The sequence below is a fragment of the Lissotriton vulgaris genome, chromosome 12 (genome assembly GCF_964263255.1).
Source record: "Lissotriton vulgaris chromosome 12, aLisVul1.2, whole genome shotgun sequence".
Lineage (NCBI taxonomy): Eukaryota > Metazoa > Chordata > Amphibia > Caudata > Salamandridae > Lissotriton > Lissotriton vulgaris.
In genome coordinates, this window is record NC_141700.1 from 116782278 (window position 1) to 116807942 (window position 25665).

The window sequence follows — 25665 nt, forward strand, 5'->3', positions numbered from 1 at the left end:
TTGCCTCATGGAAAAAAGCATGATAGTTGTGTGATTAAAATTACTATTCCAACACCAAAGGGTGCTTGCCTGAGAGTAAACACAGGATAGTCATGGGATTAAAATTGCTAGTCCTACTCCAAAGTGTGCTTGCCTAGTGGAAAGAGCATTATAATAGTGGGGTGTAAATTACTATTCCTAAACCTAAGGGTGCTTTCATCATGGAAAACGCAGGATAGGGGTGGTGTTAAAATTACTATTCCTACTCCAAACGGTGCTTGCCTCAGGGTAAACGCAGGATAGTGGTGGGGTTAAAATTTCTATTCCAAGTTCAAAGGGTGCTTGCCTCAGGGAAAACGCAGGATAGTTGTGGGGTGAAAATTTCTATTTCAAGTCCAAAGGGTGCTTGCATGAGCGTAAATGCAGGATAGTGTTGGGGTTAAAATTACTATTCCAACTCCAAAGCATGCCTACCTCAGAGTAAACGCAGGATAGTGGTGGTATTACAATTACTATTGCTATTCTAAAGGGTGCCTACCTCAAGGAAAACGCAGGATAGTGGTGAGTTTATAATTGCTATTCCACCTCAGAAATTAGCCTGCCTCAGAGAAAACGTAGGATATTAGTGGGGTTTAAATTACTATTCCTACTCCAAAGGGTGCTTGCCTCAGGGAAAACGCAGGATAGTGTTGGGGTTAAAATTACTATTCCAAATGTAGTGGTGGGGTTTAAAATTCTATTCCAACTCCAAAAGGTGCTTGCCTGAGGGTAAACGCAGGATAGTGGTGGGGTTAAAATTACTATTCTTACTCCAAAGAGTGGCTACCTAAGAGAGTGCGCAAGATAGTGGTGTGGTAAAAATTACTATTCCTACTCCAAAGGGTGCTTGCCTCAGGGTAAACACCTGATAGTGGTGGGGTGTAAATTACTATTCCTGCTCCAAAAGGTGCCTGCCTCAGGGAAAACGCAGGATAGTTGTGGGGTGAAAATTACCATTCCTACTCCAAAATGTGCTTGCCTCAGGGTAAGCGCATGAAAGTTTTAGGCCTAAATTTACTATTCCTTTTCCCTTTTGAGCCTATGTGTAGGTATTAGCAAAATAATGTTTGCTTTTGAATGAAATATTTGTAGTAATAATGTAATTTGTTGTACATGTAAAAATCTCCATGATAACAACACTAGGAAAACCGACTGCAAATCTGCTGGGAATTATAAGTAATAGGTCCCAAAAAACATCCTGAATTCATTATTAAAGGTAAATGATTCTCCTAAAGTTACCAAAATGCAGGGAAAAAAAAGATAAAAATATACAGTGAATCTGATATTAAACAAACTACTCTTTTTTTTTATTCAACAGTATTTTTGCATAAAAAGAAGTGTTCTTCTGAAAAAGACAACTAAAGGTAAATGATATTCCATATTGTGCCTTTTAAAATGTTCAAATGAATAGTAATATTTCAATACATGAAACTTTGTATCCTTCAGTTAAAAAGTTTTTAATTCTAAATTATAGTTTATTTACAATCATTTTTATAAAGCGAAGGCAAGTCATATGTGTGTTACCTAAAAAATGTATCTCTAGAAAGCACTTTTTTTTTCAATAACAGTTTGTATCGTAATCTTTTTCAAATAAAAATGTAATCATACAAATCCAAAGCATAAAAATATTTTTTATTCTTATTTTGCAGCACATTCTTAATTCAAAAATGGACAGCAGACCGAGTTTCCCTTTGTAATCCTCCAAAAACGGTAAGAGATTTTTTCAAATAAACCTAAGCTACTGAATAACCTTTTTATTCCCCTTAGCAACAATCCTTCATTAAAATTGAAAGTAATAATACATTCTTATTTCTTTATTTCTACCAGCTACAACATTCAGACAAAATACACCTTTAAACCAAAAGAAGCAAGAAAACTCTTCTAAAAAGGTCAAACTCATCCAAACTCTATAACACATAACCATTAACTTTTTTCTCTCCCCGAAAAACAATGTTATATTTGTATGCGTTTATCAAATATAAAACACAAACGTTTTCAAACTTTTAATCAAAATTGAACCTGCATTTACTAAAAACATTCAAGTGGTTTAAAAAAATTAACTAATTATTTTTCTATTCTGCACAGGTAAACACAGAAAATAGATAACAAGTTACAATATTTTTTTTACCTTTTCATGTCATTACAGAGAATGTCTTCATATCCTGAAGCAAGAGACATCACCTCCAGTAGGGGAAACAGACTGCTAAAACATAGTGGGTATAGGTATTGTAAGGAGAGAATCACTGAACCCAGGTGTCATTGGAGGTGTGTGCAATACTACTCATCCCATTGCACAGGCAGAGTGGTTACTCTTGGTGACTCTGTTTTAAGAACCACAGATCATAACCACTCTGCCTCTGCAATGGAGATTGAGGTTAGAGAAATCATTAATGAGATTAAATATACTGCATCCACCTTCAATGAACACTGTGGTGCAATTTTGAGGGAGGTCGCCCAACATATTCCACTACATGTTGCCAGTGGTATGCCCATTATTCCTAATCTGAGACGTATTATTCAGCATAAAAAAACAGGCAAGTAACCCTCAAAGAGTAACTCCCCAAACCTATTCTGATATAATTATTCCTCCTGAACTCTCTCTTACTGTTTCTAACAAACCTTTCCTTTTGCATGACAATCAAAATCCTCAGAAGAGAATCCTAATCTTTAGCCCATCCTTAATCTTGTTAGGTTGGAGAACAGTGATATTTGGATGATGGATGGTACGTTTAAAAGCACACCCCATCCATTCAACCAAATATACACCATTCATGCACACATTAACAATACAGTAGTCCCCTTAGTTTACAGTTTGCTGCCAGATAAACGATCCTCAAAATACACTGAACTTTTATCAGTGGTAAAATCTAAAACATCAAACAAAAGTCCTAAGCAAGTAATAATTGATTTTGAATTTGAAATGATTAATACTATTACCAAAATGTACACGGATACCCAATTCAAGGTTGTTTTTTCCACTTTTCACAGATGTATTGGTGTAAAATACAAAAAAAAATCCTTAGTTGAGGATTATATAACCAGATAGCAAACTACAGTTTGAACTTAAAAACTATCTGCCCTTTGCTTTGTTCGTCCTGACAGTGTAGACTAGTACTACACTTCCATTACTGAATCTGACTACTTTACTTCAAAGGAGTAGAAATTGGTACCACTTCTAAATTATTTTGAAGACACATGGATTGGCCATCTAAGCAGGTCGGGTCGAAGGAGGAAGCCACGTTTCCATGTGGTGTGGTGGAACTGCGACTCGACCTGCTTAGAAGAAGGATCAAAAACAAACAATGCCATAGAGGGATGGCACAACTCCTTCAATCATTCAATTGGCAAACTACGTCCTAATTTCTATCATTTTTTGGAAATTTTGATGAAGGAGCAAAGTTTCCAAGAAATGAGATTATCGCAGGCATTAACAGGTAGTCTGAATCCACGTATTTCCAACAGATCAAAGGAAATGTCTGAGAGACTATTGGTTGCAATACAACAGTTCACCTTCAGACTACCTTGATAATCTTGCACACATCCTCCATTTCTAACTCACACTATCCTATTACTTGCCTGTTTTGCCCTAAAAAACATTTCCTAAACAATTTGGCATTTTTTACATTTAAAATTTTTTCAAGTCGGGTCTCCTTACCTTGTAATGTTTTCTTTTTTCAACTCTTGGTCTTTTCTTCCTTCCATCTGTTCACCAAGAGTCCTTTTTCAAATTTTGAAAGCCATAACCAATATTCCACATTCCATTTTCGATATACTTTTCCAGTTTAAAAAAAAATGTATGTGCACAAACTTATTATCTCAACATATGTGCATATTAATAAAAAACGCACCTCCAAAAAATCCTGAAAAAGTATTTTTTTTTGTTTGAAACGCAACAAAATCCCAGGTTGCAATCCAGTCTTTTTCGATAGCAGTCTCCTTTTTAAATCCAAGGTCCATAATCTGCGACAATCCAAAAATGCTGTATTTTCATGAACTACGTCGCTCAATTACTAATGCATAAAATGCATGAAAAAGTTCCCAAAAATAGAATCCTGCAAAAATTGTTTTTTTTGTATAAAAATACGCAAGAAAATCCAACGTTGCATTCCAGTGTATCACAATAGAAATCTCTTTTTTAAATCCAAGTTCCAAAATCTGCGAGGTAAAAAAATATTCTTTTTACATAATACATAACGTTCAAGATACTACTGTTTTTTTAAAGTTTATATCTTGTTATTAACCTAACTAAACAGTAATACTTTAGAAAACACGTGACCCAACGTGGGCCTACTCAGGCAACCTGTGAAGTTGTATAAATGTTGGTTAACACACATCACAGTAACCTTAAACACATTTCCTAGATCTAACTACCTCCCTCTTCTCTCCTTACAATAAATATTACCACTACACTATGCATGATATGTAATTTAATTTTTCTTACCTTTCCGGAGCGCTCCCTTGCTTCTGAACTCTTCCTCGCTGTTCCCCGTATTGACGAAACTCACGTTAACGCGTCAACATCATCACTTGCTGTAAAAATGAAAAACTGACATTTACTCCCATTGACTTCAATGTTAAAGCTTGAGAAAGTTTATGTATTTATAATTTTTTGATATTAAATGTACATATTAAATTTCAAAAATATTATTAAAATAATATGTTTATATTTCTCAATTTCTAATAAATTATTAAAAAAATTACTCTGCCTCTGTGTATTTTTTTAATATAAATGTTATGTAATATTATTTCTAGAAATAAACAAACCTTACTTTTAATAAAACTGACTATTTCTTGAAATAAGTACATGTAATCATTTTTTTAATCAATGCTTCTTTTTTTAAATAATGTAGGTAATATTAAAATATTATTATTACCTGAGTATTTTTTCTCTAACATAAGACTCTGGTATTTATTTTATTTTATTAAAATTTCACCAATGCATTTGGATTTTTATCAGAAAAACAATAAGGTATTTTTAAAATATTTAAAATGTTTTTATTAAATGAAAATACTCAGTTATTTACTTTAATATACATTTATATCATGTATACCTGATTATTATTTTACTCAAGTATTAATATTAAAATGTATATTTATATGATTAATACCAGAGTATTTTTACACATGTATTAATTTTAAATATATTTTCCATTTACACATAATTCTTTTTTACACTACTATAATATTCATATATATTTTTTCCATTAATACCCGTGTATTACTTTAAAAAAAAAAATAGCAATATAAAATGTATACTAATTAAAACTCAGAACAATAAGTACTTACAGATACTTGCCATGTGTTGTAATAGCATGCGTTGTAAAAGTATTTGCGTTGTAAAAGCATGCAATGTAAAAACATGCAATGTAAAAGAGTTTGCGTTGTAAAAGTTGTGTTGTAAAAGCATTGCGATGTAATGCCCGCGTTGTAATGGATGTTTCCCAGTCCGGTAGGACATTTTTGTCTGAGTCCATTCCACAGACCCTCCACCTTGGGAGGTACTGCTTTGGTACATCAGAAGAGCAAGTTACTTACATTTGGTAATGCTCTTTCTGGTAAATACTCTATCTAACCACATATTCCTCACTGCCCTCCCCTCCCCGTTGTATGGATGGTCTCCTTTTCACATCTAAAAAAGTTCCAAATAAAAGATCTGCTCAAGTACCTCTGATTGGTTTTGTGCTCAATGTCCGAAGGCGTGGACAGAGTCAATAAAGCAACTGACATCAGTGCGCAGGGATGGTGTTCATATGTGGGTCGGCTCTGTCACTTCTGCGGTGGAACTGAGTCACCATAGAGATGCCCTGTGCCACTTGCCGGTGTGCTGCAGCACTGCTAAGCATGAGTAAGCTTTCCGGATCCAGACTAGCAAATGGGTATATTTTAAGGGTGAGAAATAAGCTTTCTGGATACAGACTGGCAAGGAGAGATATTTTAAGGGAGAGAGATCTGTGCTTAGATAGAGTAGATAGAGTATCCACCAGAAAAAGTGTTGCCAAAGGTAAATAACTTGCTTGTTATGCCCTTTGGTTCCACTGCTGAGTGTACAGCCTGGCAGCTAGATGCACTTTGGACCCATTGCTGCATTGAAGGGCAGTGCAGAGTTCATTTTGTATTCATCCATTAAACCCTTTCATGATTTATGTGGGGATAAAGGTTGCCAGGAGGATGCTTCAAGATACAACAAATAGCTATGTTCTAGTTAGTTTCAGTGCAGTTATATGCAGGCTACACGGGTGTAAAAGGATCTAGAATGACGGCAGATGAATATGCGTCTGGTGTTTCAGGTTATGCTATGTTATCTTACTGGGTATTTGTAGAGCACCCGGCTACTCCAGAGAGTGTCCCGGTGCTAGAAAGACCCCATGACAGATCAGTGCACACAACAGTAGGTAGGTCTCATCTAATGTTGGAAGAGCCAAGTTTTTTAATTTCTCCTGAAACCAAGGAGATCCTGCACCTGTCTCAGGGAGGGCGGCAGGCTATTCCATAGCTGAAAGGCTGCCACCTGGAAGGAGCGTCCCCCATACTCAAACAGACAAACTTTGGCACGATCGACAACAGCAGGGTCGAGGACCGCAAGGTTTTGGATGGGGCATAGGGCTGAATTCTATTCCTAATGTAAGGAGTCCCTATGTTGTGAAAGATCTTAGCACCAGGGCTTTAAAATGTACCCTCTTTCACACCAGGAGCCAGTGCAGGGACTTTAAATGAGGCGTCATATGTGTCGTAGGGCCAACCATGAGTACGGCCCTTGCCGCCGCATTTTGTACCACCTGCAGGCAGCCTAGTAAGTACTCAGGGAGGCCTAGGTACAAAACGTTGACATAGTCCAACCTTGACGTAATCAGGGCATGGACCACTGTTTTCCTATGCGAGACTGGGAGTAAAGGGGGAAGTTCCTCAGCATTTTCAGTAGCCCAAAGCATGTGCCGGCCTCTGTTTGAACCTTGGACTTCATGGACATGTCAGCGTCCAGTTTCACCCAAGGTTTTTTACAGCGGTGACTGGGCTTGCTGGGGGGGGACATATTCTGGGGCCACCATTGGCGCGATTCATTGCCTGGACTATGACCAAACACAAAATAATTTCAGACTTTCCTGAATTACATAGCAGTTGATTTTGCAGTTGATTTTGCCTAAACCAGGCTAACACCTTTGCCAGTCAAGTGTTTATTTCACTACCTCTCAGCGCATCATCCTTCTTGCAAATAAACAGCAGCTGCGTGTCGTCGGTGTAGGATATTGCTTTTGCCCTGTATTCCACTGCCAGATGTGCATAGGGAGCCATATATATGTTAAACAGAGTTGGGCTCAAAACAGAGCCCTGTGGCACTCCTACTTTCATTGGGGGGGATAAGAGCAGAAAAAGGGTGGAACCATACTGTTTGCTGTCGGAGAACCACCTAAGGACCGTGCCACCAATGCCACAGTCCTGGACTCTGTGCAGAAGTAAATCATGGGGCACGGTATCGAAAGCCGCCTAAAGGTCCAGTAATATCAATACTGCTTTTTCTCCTCTATCAAGAGTAGTTTTAATAGCATCTAAGGGCCCCATTAGGATGCCGCCACGGAAAGGCATGCAGAGTCTGCTTGGGGGGCCCATTGCGGGCCCCCATGGACTCCAGGGGGGTGGCGGTACCCCCCCCCCTGCAGTTCAGGATTCAAGCAAGCCGGGCCGAGGACGGCTGAAATGCCAGAAACCGGTCCCCGGAAGCTTGTCTCCTTTCTGGTGGAAAATTGCCTTGGTAGTTTGGTCTGCCTGTTCCCATGATGCACTGGGCCAGGGACAGACTAATTTGCATATAGCCAGGTTCTGAGCTGGGTTGGTGCAGTGAGCTAAATAACGGTGATGGATCAAGCCCTGATCTTTGGACTGGGTAAGAGTGGTCTGCTTAATTCAGACACACTGTTCATCACACCCCCTTTTCTGAATCGTTTTTGGCCACTATAGGTGTGGCAGGGTATACTCAGACTCGAGTCCCTTGCTCACTGCACCATCAGGATTCAAGCAAGCTGGGCCGACGACGGCTGAAATGCCAGAAACCGGTCCCCGGAAGCTTGTCTCCTTTCTGGTGAAGAATTGGCTTGGTAGTTTGGTCTGCCCTGTTCCTATCATGCACTGGGCCAGGGACAGACTAATTTGCATATAGCCAGGTTCTGAGCTGGGATGGTGCAGTGAGCTAAATAACGGTGATGGATCAAGCCCTGATCTTTGGACTGGGTAAGAGTGGTCTGCTTAATTCAGACACTCTGTTCTTCACCACCCCCATTTCTGAATCGTTTTGGCCACTATAGGTGTGGCAGGGTATACTCAGACATGAGTTCCTTGCTCATTGCACCATCAGGATTCAAGCAAGCCGGGCCGACGACGGCTGAAATGCCAGAAACCGGTCCCCGGAAGCTTGTCTCCTTTCTGGTGAAGAATTGGCTTGGTAGTTTGGTCTGCCCTGTTCCCATGATGTACTGGGCCAGGGACAGACTAATTTGCATATAGCCAGGTTCTGAGCTGGGATGGTGCAGTGAGCTAAATAACGGTGATGGATCAAGCCCTGATCTTTGGACTGGGTAAGAGTGGTCTGCTTAATTCAGACACTCTGTTCATCACCACCCCCTTTTCTGAATCGTTTTTGGCCACTATAGGTGTGGCAGGGTATACTCAGACATGAGTCCCCTGCTCACTGCACCATCAGGATTCAAGCAAGCCGGGCCGACGACGGCTGAAATGCCAGAAACCGGTCCCCGGAAGCTTGTCTCCTTTCTGGTGAAGAATTGGCTTGGTAGTTTGGTCTGCCCTGTTCCCATGATGCACTGGGCCAGGAACAGACTAATTTGCATATAGCCAGGTTCTGAGCTGGGATGGTGCAGTGAGCTAAATAACGGTGATGGATCAAGCCCTGATCTTTGGACTGGGTAAGAGTGGTCTGCTTAATTCAGACACTCTGTTCATCACCACCCCCTTTTCTGAATCATTACTTGGATGAGGCAAATCCCCAAACGAATTCTGGATGGTTTTAATTTTATTATAAAAATATTGCTCAATAAAAGATTTTTTTCCCTCACGGACTTTGTCGTAGTGGGCTTTCAGAGCCAATTTATAGCTAATTTTATTCACGGGGTCAAAATTCTTCCTCCATAGTTTCTCCAGGCATTTACACACGCTTTTTCTTTTTCTTAGTGCCTCTGTGAACCATGGGGCTGAAGCTCTGCAAGATTTAGCTACTCGAGTTTTGGGCGGGGCTAGTTGCATAGAACACTCCTGGAGCCAGCCTTCAAGTGAGACTACATTGCTCTTTAAAATGCCATTAAAGGGAATGGGATTCTGACTAAGTATAGTGGCTAAAGCCTCCGGCGTAAGCTGGTCGAAAGGCCTAAAGCTGCTGGCCCGCGGCTTGCAGTAAGATTGAGGCCTTTCTGGTTCCTTGCATACTCTAAAGGTGAGCAGGGAGTGATCAGACCAGGTAATGGTAAGGGGTGTATCTAGTTCCATCCTGGTCGTTGAAAAAATCTGGTCCAGAAAATGGCTCTTTTCATGAGTAGTATATTCAAGTGTATGGTTAAGAGTTGAGATTCAGAGCTAAAAGAGAAGGGTCTTCAGCTTCTTTACCGACTTTAGATAGCATCTTTGAGTTCCTACCTATGTTTGGAGGAAAGAGTGTTCCTGGTGCCCCTTGATCTGTTAAGAGTGTGCCAGACTGTCATGCTTCAGTAACAGTATTTAAGGTGTGTAAGGAGCAGAAGTCTGGAATTAGGGCATTCCAGATTCTCACATTTGACTAGAGTTGCTAGCTCTCCTATGTGAAGTGGGGATATTTCCGGCTCTTAAATTTCAAGTGACCCATAATTTAAACTTGAGAGGCACAAAGCTTCCTGGAGAATTAGGTCTCTCAATCGGCATAGTGTACTGTGTATTGGTCAACTCCTGCTTTTGATGTCGGCTTAGTAGAGGCATTCTTTGATAAGAGAGTCTGCACAAGAGGACCAGAACATTTGTGCACCGGGTGAAGGTTGTGCATTGCTCAGAAAGTACATCATGGTGTTTCAGTTTTATAGGTTCATATGAGTGACTTTTTTAGGCTTAGGATTTGCTTTGCACTAATGCGGAACCAGGTCTTCTTTTGCATGTTTGTTAGTTTTATTTGATCTGCAAATCTCGCCCAAGTCTCTAGAGTGCTCCTCAACAGAACCAGACTACGTTACACATACGGGTCTTTTTAGGCACAGGGAGATTATAGGCCTTATTTAGAGCCTAGAGGACGTCACAAACTTGTCAATTTTCCGTCCGCTGTATTACACATTCCTTATAGTCTATGGCACATGTAATACCACAGGAAGGATATACTCCGCGTTTCGATGAGTCGTCCAATCCGCAAAAAATAAATAAGGCCCTGAGTGATTTGACAGAGTGACAGGATGTTGAGCAGAGGCCAGAATTAGACTCTGTTCCCCATTTTCCACAGCTAGCAGCTCCGACTAATAGGCCACGTCTTTACCGTTGAAATATGTAAGTTGGTATTTTACGATAAACAATCACAAAGGAGGGACTGACTGAAAGCTTTTTAGACAAGTACAGTATACATGCCCTAATAATAATGAAGATACAAAAGGTATGCTGTTCCTAATTTTGAGACAAGTAGAAACTGGTTTTAAGGGGTCATGAGGTGTAGGAGGATTAGGATTCCTCCTCTTGGAATATAGGGTTTTCACACACCCGGCAAGGTGTCATTCTTCATCATCGGACTGCTCCTTGTCAGGTCGGCACTGCAATGCCTGACTGGCTCCCTATGAGGGCCTCTTTGGCGGATATCTTTTATTCAAATGCTGTTTGGTGCCGTTGTCCCAAAATTAGGAACAACATACCTTTTGTATCTTCGTTATTTTACTATAGTCTGCAAAAATTCAATTTCTGCAGTGAAGTGTATTCATAATAGTAAGTAGATGCATTTTATGAATTAAACAGTAGGCAAATAATGCCGACTCCTGGAGTACGCAGAGTGAGATACTAACATAGTACAATGAGGCATTCCAGTAATACTATCATAAGGAGGTTCAACAATACATTTGAACAAGGAAGTAAAATACCTGTAGTATTTTCAGAGTGCAAGAAAGGACAGACACGTAAGAATACAGGATGACAAGATATCAGGAATCCAAGCTAATGTTTACTGAGACACTGGAGTCTGGGAACAGCCCTGGATGTTGCGGGACCTGTTGAACAAGACGGGCAGATTTTCCCATTCACTGATATTAGTAGAAAAGATGCAACAATAACTCTGCCCAGGTAGATACTTGCCTTCTAAGTTACTTGGTGCTATACTTCAAATGTGCACCCCAGAAATGCTGCAAAATGTTAGTTTAATTAGCCATCAAATACACTTATACATTCAAGATACATTATAAATAAGATTCCCAGGTTCACAGCATTTCTTTAATTTTTACGTTTTCTTTATCCGTATGTATTTGTTTCCTATCTTATTGAATTAATGCCTTATTCATTTTTGTTTTCGTGTTAAAAATAAAGGTATGACTACTGGATTTCCTTCTTATATAACCAATCAAGAGACCTTCACACTTGGATAGCTGCAGAGAGTTTAGGTTTCAATAATGTTGATATTTTTTCTTTGATCCCTAGAGGAGAGCGCAACCATACTACAAGCCGCCATTAGGAAAACTATCATCTGAGATATTGAGCTCATGATGTTGGCTAAGGGTCCGTCCCTTACTAGAAAGAGACAAGAAGAGTCTCCAAGGGAGGAAGATAACCACACAGAAAAGGGAAACCAGAACAATACATTCTAAAGAACAAAAATGTAAAAACTCCCAGAATCACAAATTGATTATCCATGCTCTTGGGACACATTTGGAGTGGTGTCTCGTGGCCACCAAACAAGACATCATCCAACTTTTCCTCCAAAACATCAACTTCAAATGAGGTGCCGTTCGCGGAAGGGAATCTGTAGTCTAGAACTTCATCTAGATATATAACTTTCCTCTCAATAGTCTTCATCATATTTTACAACTCAAGATGGGCTTCCAAAATCTCTTTATCCCTGGGCCCTTCAACGCCACCTCTGGTATCAACCTCATGTACCTCTAAAGTTCAAGTTGAAAACATCACTGGTGTCTTATGTCGGCTTTCAGTGGCATCTTCTAGAGGCTGGAGGATACAGCACTCCAGTTTCACTCTTACTTTACTGAAGCCACTGGGATATAGAACTCGTAGAGTCCCAGATCACTCAAAGGATAGCCAAACAACTCGTCGCTGAACAATCATCACACCAAGGCCAGTGGAAAGTCATCCAGCACTCTTGCAGAGCCCTCTCCCGCAGCATCATGTCGCTTCAGCTTCTCCAGCAGCCAGAATTACAAGCCATACCGGACGACAGGCCTACACTATTGGTGACAGCCATCCCTCCATTAGGTGGTTTTGCTGGTGCAGTTTTGCAGCGCCAACCTTATCGCTCACCACCGAAAGCAATGTCGCCATTTTGAAAGGAATACCCGCAGTTGGAGAAGGGTGCTTCACAAATCATGAGTGGTCATAGGCCATGCAAATACACCCACGGCCAGACTGCCCTCTGGGAAGCGGACAATCGTCTCAGAGACTGGTTCCCAAGGTGACCGGTTTAGCCACTTGGAGGTTAGTTTCAGCCTCTAGGAGTGGTGTGCACGTTACACGATCCCGACTTCAACTTGAAAGAGTTGTTGTGGGTCTAGCGCGCATTAGCACATCTGCACATGGGGACTGAATTTATAATTTTTGGCATGGCTGTTTTAAGTTCCCAGTCGGGCCCTGAATACACCTCTAAGGTATATCAGCAGGAATGCAGTCGTTCCCTGCATCCTTTGCTGACACCAGATGACAACTCGGGAACATCCTCCATCTGGTCAGGACTACTTACATTTAGGCCCCATCGGAGCTCAGAGCAGACCCAGGGCCGGAATGGGAACATGACCTAATTAAAACAGGGGGTAACCCAATTAACCCTAAGGCATCTGGGTAAGAACATATAATTAACAAAATAAACAATACCTTGGGATAGATAAGTGTACTAAATAGTAAGGGAACATAAAGCAGCCCTGGCAGTTTTCGCAGACCAACCCCTGGGGAAACACTGCCTGGCAGCGGGACGCTGGACTGGAAACATTTGCTGCTTTTGTCACTGGGGGCTGATATTGCAGCACAGCTGCAAAACCGGTCCCCAGTAACAATATTTAGCCCCTATTGCTCTAAAACATACCCCAAGCCTTCCGGGGAAACGCCCAATGCCCGGTACTGCCAGTCCAGCCCCGTGCAGACCTGTGTTCTACAGAGCTCCTTGGGACTCACCGCCCCTTCTGACAGAGATTTTAGCGCTAAAAGTAACTCTGTATACTGCTACAATGAATTCAACTGACAACAATAGTGCTGCAGTCGAACCACATGTCAACTCTGCAGTTGTTTTTGCTTCACTAGACAGACTAGTCCCATTTTAAACTCTCCTTGATGTCTTTTTCCACGGCCATTGACCAGGCAGTAATTATTGGCAGTCACTCAAAGCAAAATCTGCATTCCAAGCTTTCAGTCTGAAAATCAGTGTTTCCATCTGTATCAGTAAAAATAAAAAAAGGAAAACTGGAAGCCTTAATTATAAGCTAAAAACCCTTATTAAGTAAAAGAGAGTCATTCAGTGTCTTTTTTATTTTTTAAAGCTGGAGTTTCACCTTTTAGGTCTGGCTTTACAGGAAAGTTGGCTTTAGTATCACTCTCCCACCACATTCCCATTGCTGTTTGGTGTATCTTTCCGCCTTCTGTAGAGTGCCGGCGTTGACATCCGTGAGGGACTATACTACTTCTCAACAGAACTCTACATCATCACAAATTTAATTATTTACCTCTTAGATGCATTGTATACAGAAGCAACAGTTTTTTTTTTAACTGCTGAAAGCTTTAAAAAAATGTTTTAGTCAATACGTAGAATAAAAGTCAGACCTATTGGCTTTGCCAGTGTTTGTTTGCTTTCGAGATTCATTCCCACCCACCCCAAGGATTCTGGATTAGTCCCAGATCCTTGTGTTACATCACAAAAGAATATAAGAATGATGTGTGCTTTACTGCATCAAATCTTAATATCTACTCATGTAACTCTGCATACAAAATCAAAACTGTCATTTGCTTTCCTGACACCAAAGACAGGTGGAGCACACCTCCACTGAACTAAAACTCCTACCAAGAGATTCTTGTGCTCTGGCTGCTGAGCATTCAACTGTATGTGCTGCTTCTTTCCTGAAATTTAAGAGTCTAGATATATTCGGCTAAGCGCCCAGCCACTGTAGCACTTTCACAAGTAATAACAAATATAGACCACAATTACAAGTGCTTTATAGGATTTGGTGCGATTTATCGCACCCTGTGAAATCCTGTACCATATCAATATCACAAAGCCCATTTCAAAGAAAAACAACCTTTCCATCCACTAACCATTTCTCCTTCCACTTGCTTGATAAACTCTTTAATAAAGACAGATATATGATTCCCATTCTTAGCATGGAATGTTATGATCTACTTTCATGATTGTTCTATGGTAGCCGCAGCATAGGTGGTACCCGCAAGATCGATATCCTTCTTCATCTATAAGCATTTCTGAAACTTCTAGTTGCGTGAAGGCATCTGTTTATGGTACGTCAATACCTGCCCTGGTTCAAATTTTCCTGATGCTAGGAGCCTGCAAAAAATATTTCTTAATTGGTTCATTATTACTCTAAAGTAGTAAATAAAATGTTGACTATTCTAAAACGAAATTGAAAGAAAGACCTTACAGGCGTAAGGTTCACCGGCCACTCACAATTTTAAAATAATGGGCACCAGGCTATTAATGTGCACGCTCACTCGTAATATTCCGTTGTTGTTGACACGCAGCAGCAACAATTTTCACCCGAGCATTTATATTGCAAGGCACAATCACCATATACTTAGTTCACCTATGCTATTCTTCACAATTTACACTCCACGTTATAACCTTCAACGGTATTCTTCTAATTCCGGTAATTCGTGGGTGCACTCCGAGTCACTAACAATTCCCCTCGCACTATTTCCATATCATAATCCCTAACCTCACGTTTCGAACGTATTTTTTATGTCACTTTTTTTCTGCCTTCATTCAATTGAATCACCACCCCATTCTCATTATTCTGATCATTTCCATATCACTCGGGTCCTGATTAGTAATTTCGGACTTTCCTCCTTTTTCCTAGAACACGTTGACCCCCTGAAGAAGAGCTTTTCAGCTCGAAATGCATCGGGGATATTGACTCATGTTGTTCATATTCACAACCACGATGTATTGAACTTTTGTGATTATGGAATTATCACGCATTGTTTAATTCGAGTCATCTTTACCTAAAGGAATACTTTTGATTCAGAAGGATGAATCACATTTACTAAAACCACAAAGTGAATAAAAACTTTGAACATTTGAACATTTTTGTGTAACTTGCATTTTTCTAGCACAAAGGAGTGCTCAGGTTTCTCACCTTACGCCTGTAAGGTCTTTCTTTCAATATTGATTCTTTGCCACTCCTGGACAGAAGGGGTTCACCCTGAGCACCCTGAATGATTGAACTTAATTGATTACCCTCAAGACTAACATAATAACTGCGGAGTGCAGAGGACCCCATCCATTTGACTATTCTAAAACAACATTTCTCTTCTTTCAAATTCACTCATCCCAAACAATTAGGATCGCCTTATATTCACGCAAGGCATCATCCTCTTGTTCTAGTTTAAATTTATATGGTGGGCAATTCCATATTTGTAAGTTTGCTGCCTGTAGACTGTGTCTTGGCGACACCAGCTCGCTGTCTTCTCCAAAGTCACCCCCATTTTGGAATTGTGCTCAGTCGTCACATTTTTCTCACCATAGTTGGTACATGACTGTGCGTTGCCGGGTGTAGAAAGAACATTTGTCAAAGGTGGTATTCTATTCATGATTCCACTTGTGAAATGGTACACTTGGTAGCCTCTGTGAATCAATCATAGAATGAACTTACCAACCTCTCTAGATCAACAGCATCTCAATAGAGAAACACTCTCTATAATCAGTGATCTGCCAAAACATCGCGTTAACTATCGACCTGTTCATACATTGATTCCACAATATCGACTTGCATGATAAATGGCTTGGTAAGTAGATGTGGATTTGGAATAGTAAATTTGCCCTGTGTGTGCCATATATTGACGCCATTGGGATTCTCAATATTTTGGAATCAATATATGTGTGAAGCTCGATAGTTCTCTGGTTGGTATTTTGGCATTCACATCTTGTGAAGTACCAAAGAGTGATCAGCTGTACAAAATTCTGCCTGTATTCCACTTTTGGAAAATACTTCCATGAACAAATTGCTTCAGTGCTTGTAACTCACAAAGTAGCTGAGATGTTTCATTGTTTCCTCCTTCTTGTGAGGTACCAAAAGTACTTCCTTGTACAAATTTCAACACTATGTGTTATATCACAAAGCTGCTCAAATATGTCATTGTATTCCACTGCTTGTAACATATCAAAAGGTACTTCCTTGTGCAAACTTCCACATTATTTGTTAAGTCACAAAGTTGCATACGTGTTTCGTTGCTCCCGAGCTTGTCAGGGATCAATCATACTTCCTTGTCCAAAATTGCTCAGTAGATATTATATAACAAAGTTGCAATATATTCCCCATATTGTGAAGTAACCAAGAGTCAAAGTATATTGCAGTGTTACTCTTCCCTTAGTCATGATACACCGGATATGAAATTTTAAAAATAGATCCCTCCCAAAGAAGGGAATTTTGTTTGAAAATTGTGGTGTATTCCCGTAACTTCATTAATCATTCTGGGTGACAGTTTCCATGCTTCCATTTTGCGTGAAAGTTCATGAAAGGATTAGGAATGTTGAACCGGTAACTGTGTCGGCACCTAACTTAAACAGGTAGTAGAAGGCTTTCTTTTACATAAAGGTTATTAATATATTCAGCTATCCCACTTCCTCCTCAGTTACTATTTGTAAAATGTGTATATATATGTTCAATACCTAGAATTCTCCAAAGAATCAGAGGAGATTTAGTTTCCAAAATAAGCAAAGGTCCTAATTCACCATTCAGTACTGCAGATTAGTATACCTGCAAGCACTCGCATGGCAGAACAATACTAAGGTTGTGCGAAGATTGAGATTCCTCACAGCAGAGGAAGGTACGCTAATATATTGATCATTTGTACAACAAAATTCCTTCTTATAACAGAATGCCTTCTTTAATCACCGTAGCAAGAGAGCATCTTTACAAGCATGCATCTACTTGTAACAGCTCGATCACTATACCCATGTGATCATCCTCGCAGCCATGCGCCGACTAGTACCGGAAAGTCCTAGATCACAAAACCAAGTGTTCATCCTCACAATCATCCAGCTTCTACTACCCAAAGCCACTAAAGTATTATACCACTTGTTAATTGTCTAAACCATTCACTTAATTGTACAACAAGGTGCAAGTTCAAAATACCAACTATCACCATTGTATCAATGGAACTGCTTTTATCAAAATATGCTGGTTCACGAAACCAAGTGATCCTATTTACAATCATACATGTACTTGTACCAGAGGGCCCTAGAACACTACATGACATGACTCTTATCAAAAGGTCATCCTCCCAATGAGGGACCTACTATTAGCAGAAGATTTTAAATCACCGTACCAGATGATCAGCTTCATCCTCATGCACCTACTTATACCAGAAGGTGTTAGATCCCTTTACCATGAGATCAAGGTCAAATAGTGTCCCATGAATTTGTATTGGGGGCCTTGTAGCAGAAATGTATCAGAAAAGAATCCTCATCAACTGCTTTGAGATGGGACTTTTTCTGGATCCTTCATCAATCCTCGCCTTCACAGTGTGGAGAACATATAAGTCTAAGAGTTGAAGTGGGCAGGGCCAGGGGAGATTTTAATTGAAAGACCCCTCTTGGCCCACCTTCACACTCCCACTGCTGACAAGTCCTTGCCTGAAACTTGGCTTGAGTTGTACAGTCTGGTAAGGTCCGTCCCATTGCTACTCCCCCATGTGGCATCTGACCCACCTGTCATGAATGCCAAATAGTCTGTCAGTCCTGAAGGAAATCACTCTCTTTTTAGATGTAGGTTTACAGTACAGCTGTCACCAGACATGATGTGATAAAAAAATGGCTTCAGGAGTAATACCGAAAGGGACTGCGGCTCCGCCCAGATATTTTATCACTGGATTACTAAGATTTCTTAGTCATGAAACATCTGTGATCATTACTTTATCAAGCTGCTTGAGCAGGGCTCTTTATCGTGTCAAGCTTTTGTGTGAGGATGGAGCTTGGCCTTTAGGGCACACACATGCCACTTCAAAGCTTTATGTCTCTAGATAATTGGATATCTACAGTCTTTGTTCTTCTCTGGCAACTGAGTAGAGGGCAGTTAGAAGGAATGTGCTACTGTACTAGCCCCATTCCACCTTCTCTTTCCATCATCAAAGTTAGAGGAACCTCCTTGAGAGAAAGGGGCCCATTCTTCAAATTTCCAGTGTAACGTTTTATGGGTTTAAAATATGTAGATCTAAGGGCTTTTTTTAAACTCCTTGGCACCCGTTTGCAAAACCTCTCGCTATATTCCTGCTTAGAATCCTATCAGTCGTTACTTGATCAACTGTTACATAGAGAGTCATTAAATCCAAATAAATACTTTGGAAATACCTTAACATTGGGGGCTTTAACATCAGAGGTGCATTTACTTCACAGGTAAGTTTGTAAGTATTACTTCTAGCTTTCTAATTTTGAATTCCAAAAAAGTTAATTTAATTATTAGCTTTAGTTATTTATTTAATTTTTATAAATGCCAATACTAACATAGTTAATTTACTTTGAATATAATATATTTATATGATGTCTTTTTTAATCCACTGTAATTTAAAATTACCCTTCCCATAACCCTAAAACCCTTTTACTATCTCAAGCTACCCTTCCATAGACCCTACAAAGTTCTTAGTACTACTTCCAACCTTTCCTGAAGCCTAAAAAAACTTTACTACACTTAACACTACCCTTCCTTGAATACTAAAATCCTTTAACGCTGCCCGTCCCGGAACCTTTAAATCCCCTTAGTCTTAGCCCTTCTTTGAACCTTAAACACTTCATTCTGCCCCATAATGCTGCCCTTTCCTGAACCCTTAAAACCCCTTTACTACCACTGAATACTAGAGTTCCCTGAACCAGAAAAACTCTGTTCTACTCCACCCCACAAACCTTAAAAACGACTTAAAGCTACGTATCCCAGAAACCCTACAAACAACTTACTATCCCTTAACAAAATCCTTCCCTGAACATGAAAACATTGTAACCACTTCTTTACCAATCTTTTTTGTTTAAGAAATTTTTATTAGGCATTGAAAAGTAATACAAAAGACATGTCATGAAAAGTTAGAAAAAAGTACATATGAATATAATATTGAATGACATCAGTCCAGAGGACCAATCTTTAAACCCTGAAAATCATTACTGCTCATTAACACTACCCTTCCTGAAACCCTAAAAGGAAAGTACTACCATTTTATGCTACCTTTCATTGAACGCTAAAACCCCTCACTACTCCTTACCGCTACTATTCTCTGAACCCTAAAAATGCTTATTAACCCATAACGCTACCCATCCCTAAAAACTTTCACCAATCCTTTAACGCTACCCTTGCTGGAACATTAAAAACGTCTTACTATCCTCAAACACTACCCTTCCCTAAACCATAAAAACACTTACTCCTGTTAATGATACTCTTTTCTGAACCCTCCTATCTCCTTACTACCCATTATTGTTCACTCTGGGGACTCTGCCTGCTAAAAGCAATAGAGCCAAAAGGTGAAATAGGGTCAAAAATTGGGAACTGAGCTTTTGACTATTCTGGTAAATCCTCAATCCTTAGGGGTCTCTTAGGGCTGCACCGATGATTCCTGTTGTTTCTATTGCCACCTCCTTCCTCGCAGTTACTAATGCTCTGTTGAGAAGTTATATGGTGATTTCAAGGACCTAGTTATAAGGCCATCAGTGGTGTGAGCAACACGAATAAACTTACATCTCTAAAGAGAGTTGGGTGAACGTTTTTAGGGCTTCAGTGGAAGCACTTTCAGGACTCCGAGGGAATATATTCTACTGTGTATGTGCAGTGTGTTCTGCTGCATTGCTATTTGGGAAATAATGAGATCCACACCACTAAGGGAGTTATTTACATAATGTTGGGTTACTTGCAGTTTAAAAAAAAAAAATGTATTGTTTTTTTATTGCATATCACAACAAAGTAATACTTAAGAAAACGTAAACAGTGCCGGCAGGTGTAGTGCAGAGGCAGGACATCTACGAACGGTTAACACAATAAATGTACAGTTAGGGTTAAGACCATAATAAGCAAGCTCCTGCAAGGCAGCACAGCTCCCTACGAAAGGGCCCAGAAGACAAGGGGGGGCGATTCATATAACTAATCTAAGATCAAATCCTAAACTTTCTACTTTTGGTATTCACAGAAGGCATTTAGTAGTAGTAAAGTTAGGACTCCTAACTTTACTACATCTAAACTGAGACAAAATCTTAACTTTACGACTTTTGGTATTCATAAAATGCATTTAGCAGTAGTAAAGTTAGGAGTCCTAACTTTACTACTACTAAATGCCTTCCGTGAATACCAAAAGTAGTACGTTTAGGATTTTATCTCAGTTTAGTAGTAGTAAAGTGAGGAGTCCTAACTTTACTACTACTAAATGCCTTCCGTGAATACCAAAAGTAGAAAGTTTAGGATTTGATCTCAGATTAGTTCTGTGATTTTGCCCCAAGGTTAGGATGAGCACCAGACCAAGATAAACAGGTAGAGCTGCCTCCTCCCCGCAATTCTAGCCCATGCAGACCCCCAGGGCCCCACCATAGACAACGGGAATAGGCATGGTAATGGAAAAAAAGAGAGCCGGGGTCTATCAGGGGGTGTCACCTTAGTCTGAACTATGCGCTCCAGTGTCCGAAGCCGGAACTGAGCCGTTGGATGGAGAATCATCCACCAGCACTGGACCCGCCAACAAGATGGTGTCCCATGCAGGCAGTATCAGAATCCTTGGGACTCTCCAAGCCTCATCCTGGCGGGTCGCCTCCAGTTTCACAGTCTGCCCACCTCCTCAGTTCTGACCACCAATGATATATATCAGGTCCCCTGGCAGATTTCCAACTCATAGGCCGTTGTCTGCGGGCAAGGATCAAGGCCAGATCTAGAAATCTATTGGTAACCTACGTAGCCACCGATCGGTCTTGCAGGCCTAGCTGGTAAAACAAAGGGCTCAAGGAAATTCCCTATCCGTGGCCTGTGTCGTCCAGTAGGGCAACAGAAGCGGACAGGACCAGACCATATGCTAAAATTCTGCGTCCTCAGCGTCGCACCGTGGATATTCAAAGGTCGCGGCCGGGAACATAGCATGCATGCGTCAGGGAGCCAGATAGGCCTGGTGTAAATTAAAGATATGAATTAGTTTGGAATGGGCATTATGAGACACTTTAAGGCTAGAGCCTAATATCTTCTTCCAGGAGGAATTAGAGAAAGAAGCATCTCGAGGTCCGCCTCCCATCGTGACCTGAGGGTTCAGTGATCTGGCCACGCCCCTCCAACAGGGCACTCACCAGTAGCGTAATCTTTGATAGACCTGTGATGACAAAGAGGAGGTGTAGGCAGTGGGTTTATTGCATGTATACCATGATTCAAAAATTGTGTCACCACAATCCGTAGTCAAAAAGTTCTGCAAATTTAGAGAAAAATGTGAAAGCATTATTTTTGCTGTTTTCTAACAACTATTAGTGTAAAATTGGCTACAGCTTGTTTCTTGTGCTCTGGTACTAATAAGCAAGGAATGCAGTATTTGTCTAGAAATGCAAAAATTGTTTTAAATGTACTGACAACTACTTTCCACACATTTCAATTGAATAAATGTACGTAATAGTCTGTCATTGAATGAAAAAAGGCACCAAATATTAGTCCATAACTATTCTACATTATTCATAATGATGGGCTATCTCTAAAGGTAATCTTTCCTTTTTGTGACTGGCTTGCCAGTGCAGATGTATGCATGACTTACTTTTACCAATTATTCTTTACAATATGCATAGAGGGGCCTTTGTTTTGTTTCCACACAAAGGTCTATTACTTGCCACCTCGTGCTATCAGCTGACGATGTGTCATTATGCCTTGAAGGAAGTACTTCCATTAAAAAGACATGACAGACTGTTCTAAATCTGAGAACAGAGCTCCGCCATGCCGTTTGTCACAGCCAGATTTTTTCCCTTATACAGGAAACAATACTTCTATACAGGAAGCAATAGTTTCCGCTACTTTTCCATGCTGAGGCAAAGGCAGTAGGAGAGGCTTCAATGTGGTAAAAAACATTTATGCATGCAATGCATGCAAACAAAATTTCTGAATGCCTGCGTTAACAGTGGTTTGTACATTAAAGCCCAGCCTGTTGGCTTTGCCAATGCTTGTTACATTATGTAGCCCTATTCTCACCATCTTGAAATGTTGGAAGTTTGGTCTCTGTCCTACTTCAGATGTGGCATCTTAGCTACAGGAATGAGTATTCTTCCCTAGTGTGAAAGTACCCCCTACTCTTCCAACTTAATCATATGCCCACATTGCCACCAGTGGCATGAATGCGCCCTCTTACCAGGCCCGCTGTTACCTACAGTCTTCTTGGGACGTACTATGGCCTAAAGACCTATAGGGAAGCCTTATAGTCATGGTTAGCATATGATGTCACAGAACCAGCTTAATTGTGGCCCTTAATCACAATCCCAAGACACCTTGTACTTTCACAAGCTTCAGCTTAATCATGCTTCAGGCTCAGAGGACCCATATCTATGGACATCAATTTACTGCTACTGCCACCGGTGCTTAGTTTGTAAAAAAAAAAAGAGCCAGGGCTCTCGTCAGGAGGCCACTGCAGCTGGCACCACACATTTCCCCTGCCATGTTGCCAGTGATAGTAACAACCCATCCACAAACCATCACACTCCTACAAGTGTGACAACTTGGACTGTTTCAGGCCCCCAAAGCAATAAGAAAGGCTTAGGCAGCAGGTAAAAGTAATTTTAATGTATACTGAATTAATAATTAACTGTTGTGGTCCTCTCTAAATTAGCCATACTGCGCCACTTTGTGGCAGACTGTCACAAGCACCGGGGTTGACAATTAAGTGCCGCTGCCGAGCACCTGAAACCACAGGCTCAAATTAAACACTGACTGTCACAAACACTGAGGCACTCGGCCATCATTTTTCCAGCGGACAGATATCCATACATGTCCTCTGGTAATAGTATGATGTAGGCATAAGCATCCAAGTTGGTGCAGTAACCTTTCGGGAACTTTAGCCTAGAGGTTTCCGCAGCCCAGCTACATTGAGGCAACAAATAAACTGGTTAGAAGTAAGGAGAACTTCCAGTAAGTAGCCCAAACATAGTTAAAAGTAGATCATCATGGAAGAAGACCTTTGCAGACAGACACAAAGGCCCTCTCCATGCTCTCCTGCTCAAATCTTGGCTGTACGACCCTTGATGACTTCCCCTGCAACGGTGTGGATAGGTACAGTTTCAATGATAAAATACTCCTGCACAGTAACTGAACCTGGAGTTCTTTCTGTGGTGAACCATACCTGGTTGAGGACTTTTGGCCTCCAAACAACAACAGAGAGACTATGTTGTTCTTCTTACGGCTACATCCTTTGTACTCTTCACCATCTTGTTTTCATTTTCTGTTCTCCATCCATTTCTTGGGTCAATAGGTACTCAAAATTTAAGCTGCAACTCCAGAGTCATCTTTCCCACAACAGCCACATTCACATGGTCCTTCCAAAGTTTGCAAATCCCTACACGTACGATGCCTTGAGCTCGCTGTATGTTCCCTCACCAAGATGTTTGGGACAAAAGACTCTTCTCACATACAATCCCTCGGACAAGAAACTTACAAAGCTACTGGCTTTGGGTTGGTTCCACATCCGACCTCGACTGACATCTTTTGGTCACGGAAGCCTTCGGGTAGGTTTGAGCAAACTAAAATAATCCTCCATATATCAAATACCAGAACCTAGAGATCTTTCTTTCACCTTGGATCAAGATATTAATTTTACCTCAAAACCAACAATCAAGTTGTATTGCTTGTATTTATGTAACTGTGTACGTTTAAGAGAAAAAAAGGTGTTTTTTGATCTCCATAACACGTTTATTTGCAGGGCGCACCAAATGTACCCTAGTTGGTTTCTGGGCACCCTATAGCATATGTTTCTGGCTACCTAACTGAATGGCACTCCTTTTGTCAAACATTGTAATGAGAAAGGCAGAGTGCACCATATATGGGTATATATGAAAGAGTGAGTGGACCCACTAGGATTTGAACCTGTGGCTATGGTGTCAAACAAAGACCCCCACAGTGGATGTATTTCTTCACTGAGCCATCAAACCCAGCTACATTTAAAAATTGTTTTACAAAAGTTTACAATGCAAAATACAATAATTAAATGCATCCCTTGAGGTAGCTTTCTGGTTCCTTATGTAGCAGTAGAAGACTTGGTATCTTGGCAAAGGGGGAATGCATGCTTCGCAACCTTGAGTCTCGGTGTGAGAGCCCCGCTTACTATAGTGACGTCAAAGTTCAAGAAACCCATTGAAAGAATCGGAATGCAGCCAACTCCCTGTTAAGTGTCTCTCTGTGGGCAGTCACCCATGGAAAGAGACCCACTTTGGCCACTCTAGATCCCATGGGGAAAATAGAGTGGGGCTGCAGAGGGATTTTTTTTCCATAAGATTCCTCAGCCTTCCCTGTCACAAACTTAGATGAATTATGACCCAAAGGATGACCACTGTCCACTCAGCTCTTAAATATGATTTTGTCTGCCCTTTCAAGAAGTGCAAGAAGGGTGGGTAACCCAATAAACCCTTGCGGGCTTGGGCAGATAATGTATAAACAAACGATGCCAGCAAGGGATTTTATTTACAACTAATATGCAGCAAAGTGAATCTGTATTTCTAGTTTAAGATTCAGACTGAAAACATCAGTCGCTGTATACATTCGAGTATTCAATACCTCTTCTAAGAAGAGGGTCTAGCTACCACACTAGCTAATGTAAAGAAGAAAAGCAACAAAGGGACGTTTTTATATAAAAAATATTCTTACTTACTTTCAGGAACTGATTGTGACTACGCCGGCAGAAACTTTCCCATACTTTCCCATAAGTTTCACGTTCGCAGTATGGGAAAGTTACTGCAGGCGTAGTCACGGTCAGTTTCTGAAAGTAAATAAGAATATTTTTTGATATAAAAACGTCCCTTTGTTGCTTTTCTTCTTTACATTAGCTTGTGTGGTAGCTAGACCCTCTTCTTAGAAGAGGTATTGAATACTCGAATGTATATGTTTTTTATGATGTTTTCAGTCTGAATCTTAAACTAGAAATACAGATTCACTTTGCTGCATATTAGTTGTAAATAAAATCCCTTTCTGACATCTTTTGTTTATACACTTTCAAGAAGTTGGCATTCATTTTGTGATCTGCTGAGAGGGAACCGGGAGCCAAGATAGATGTGAGCCCATTGCACCGAGCCCAATGCCATGG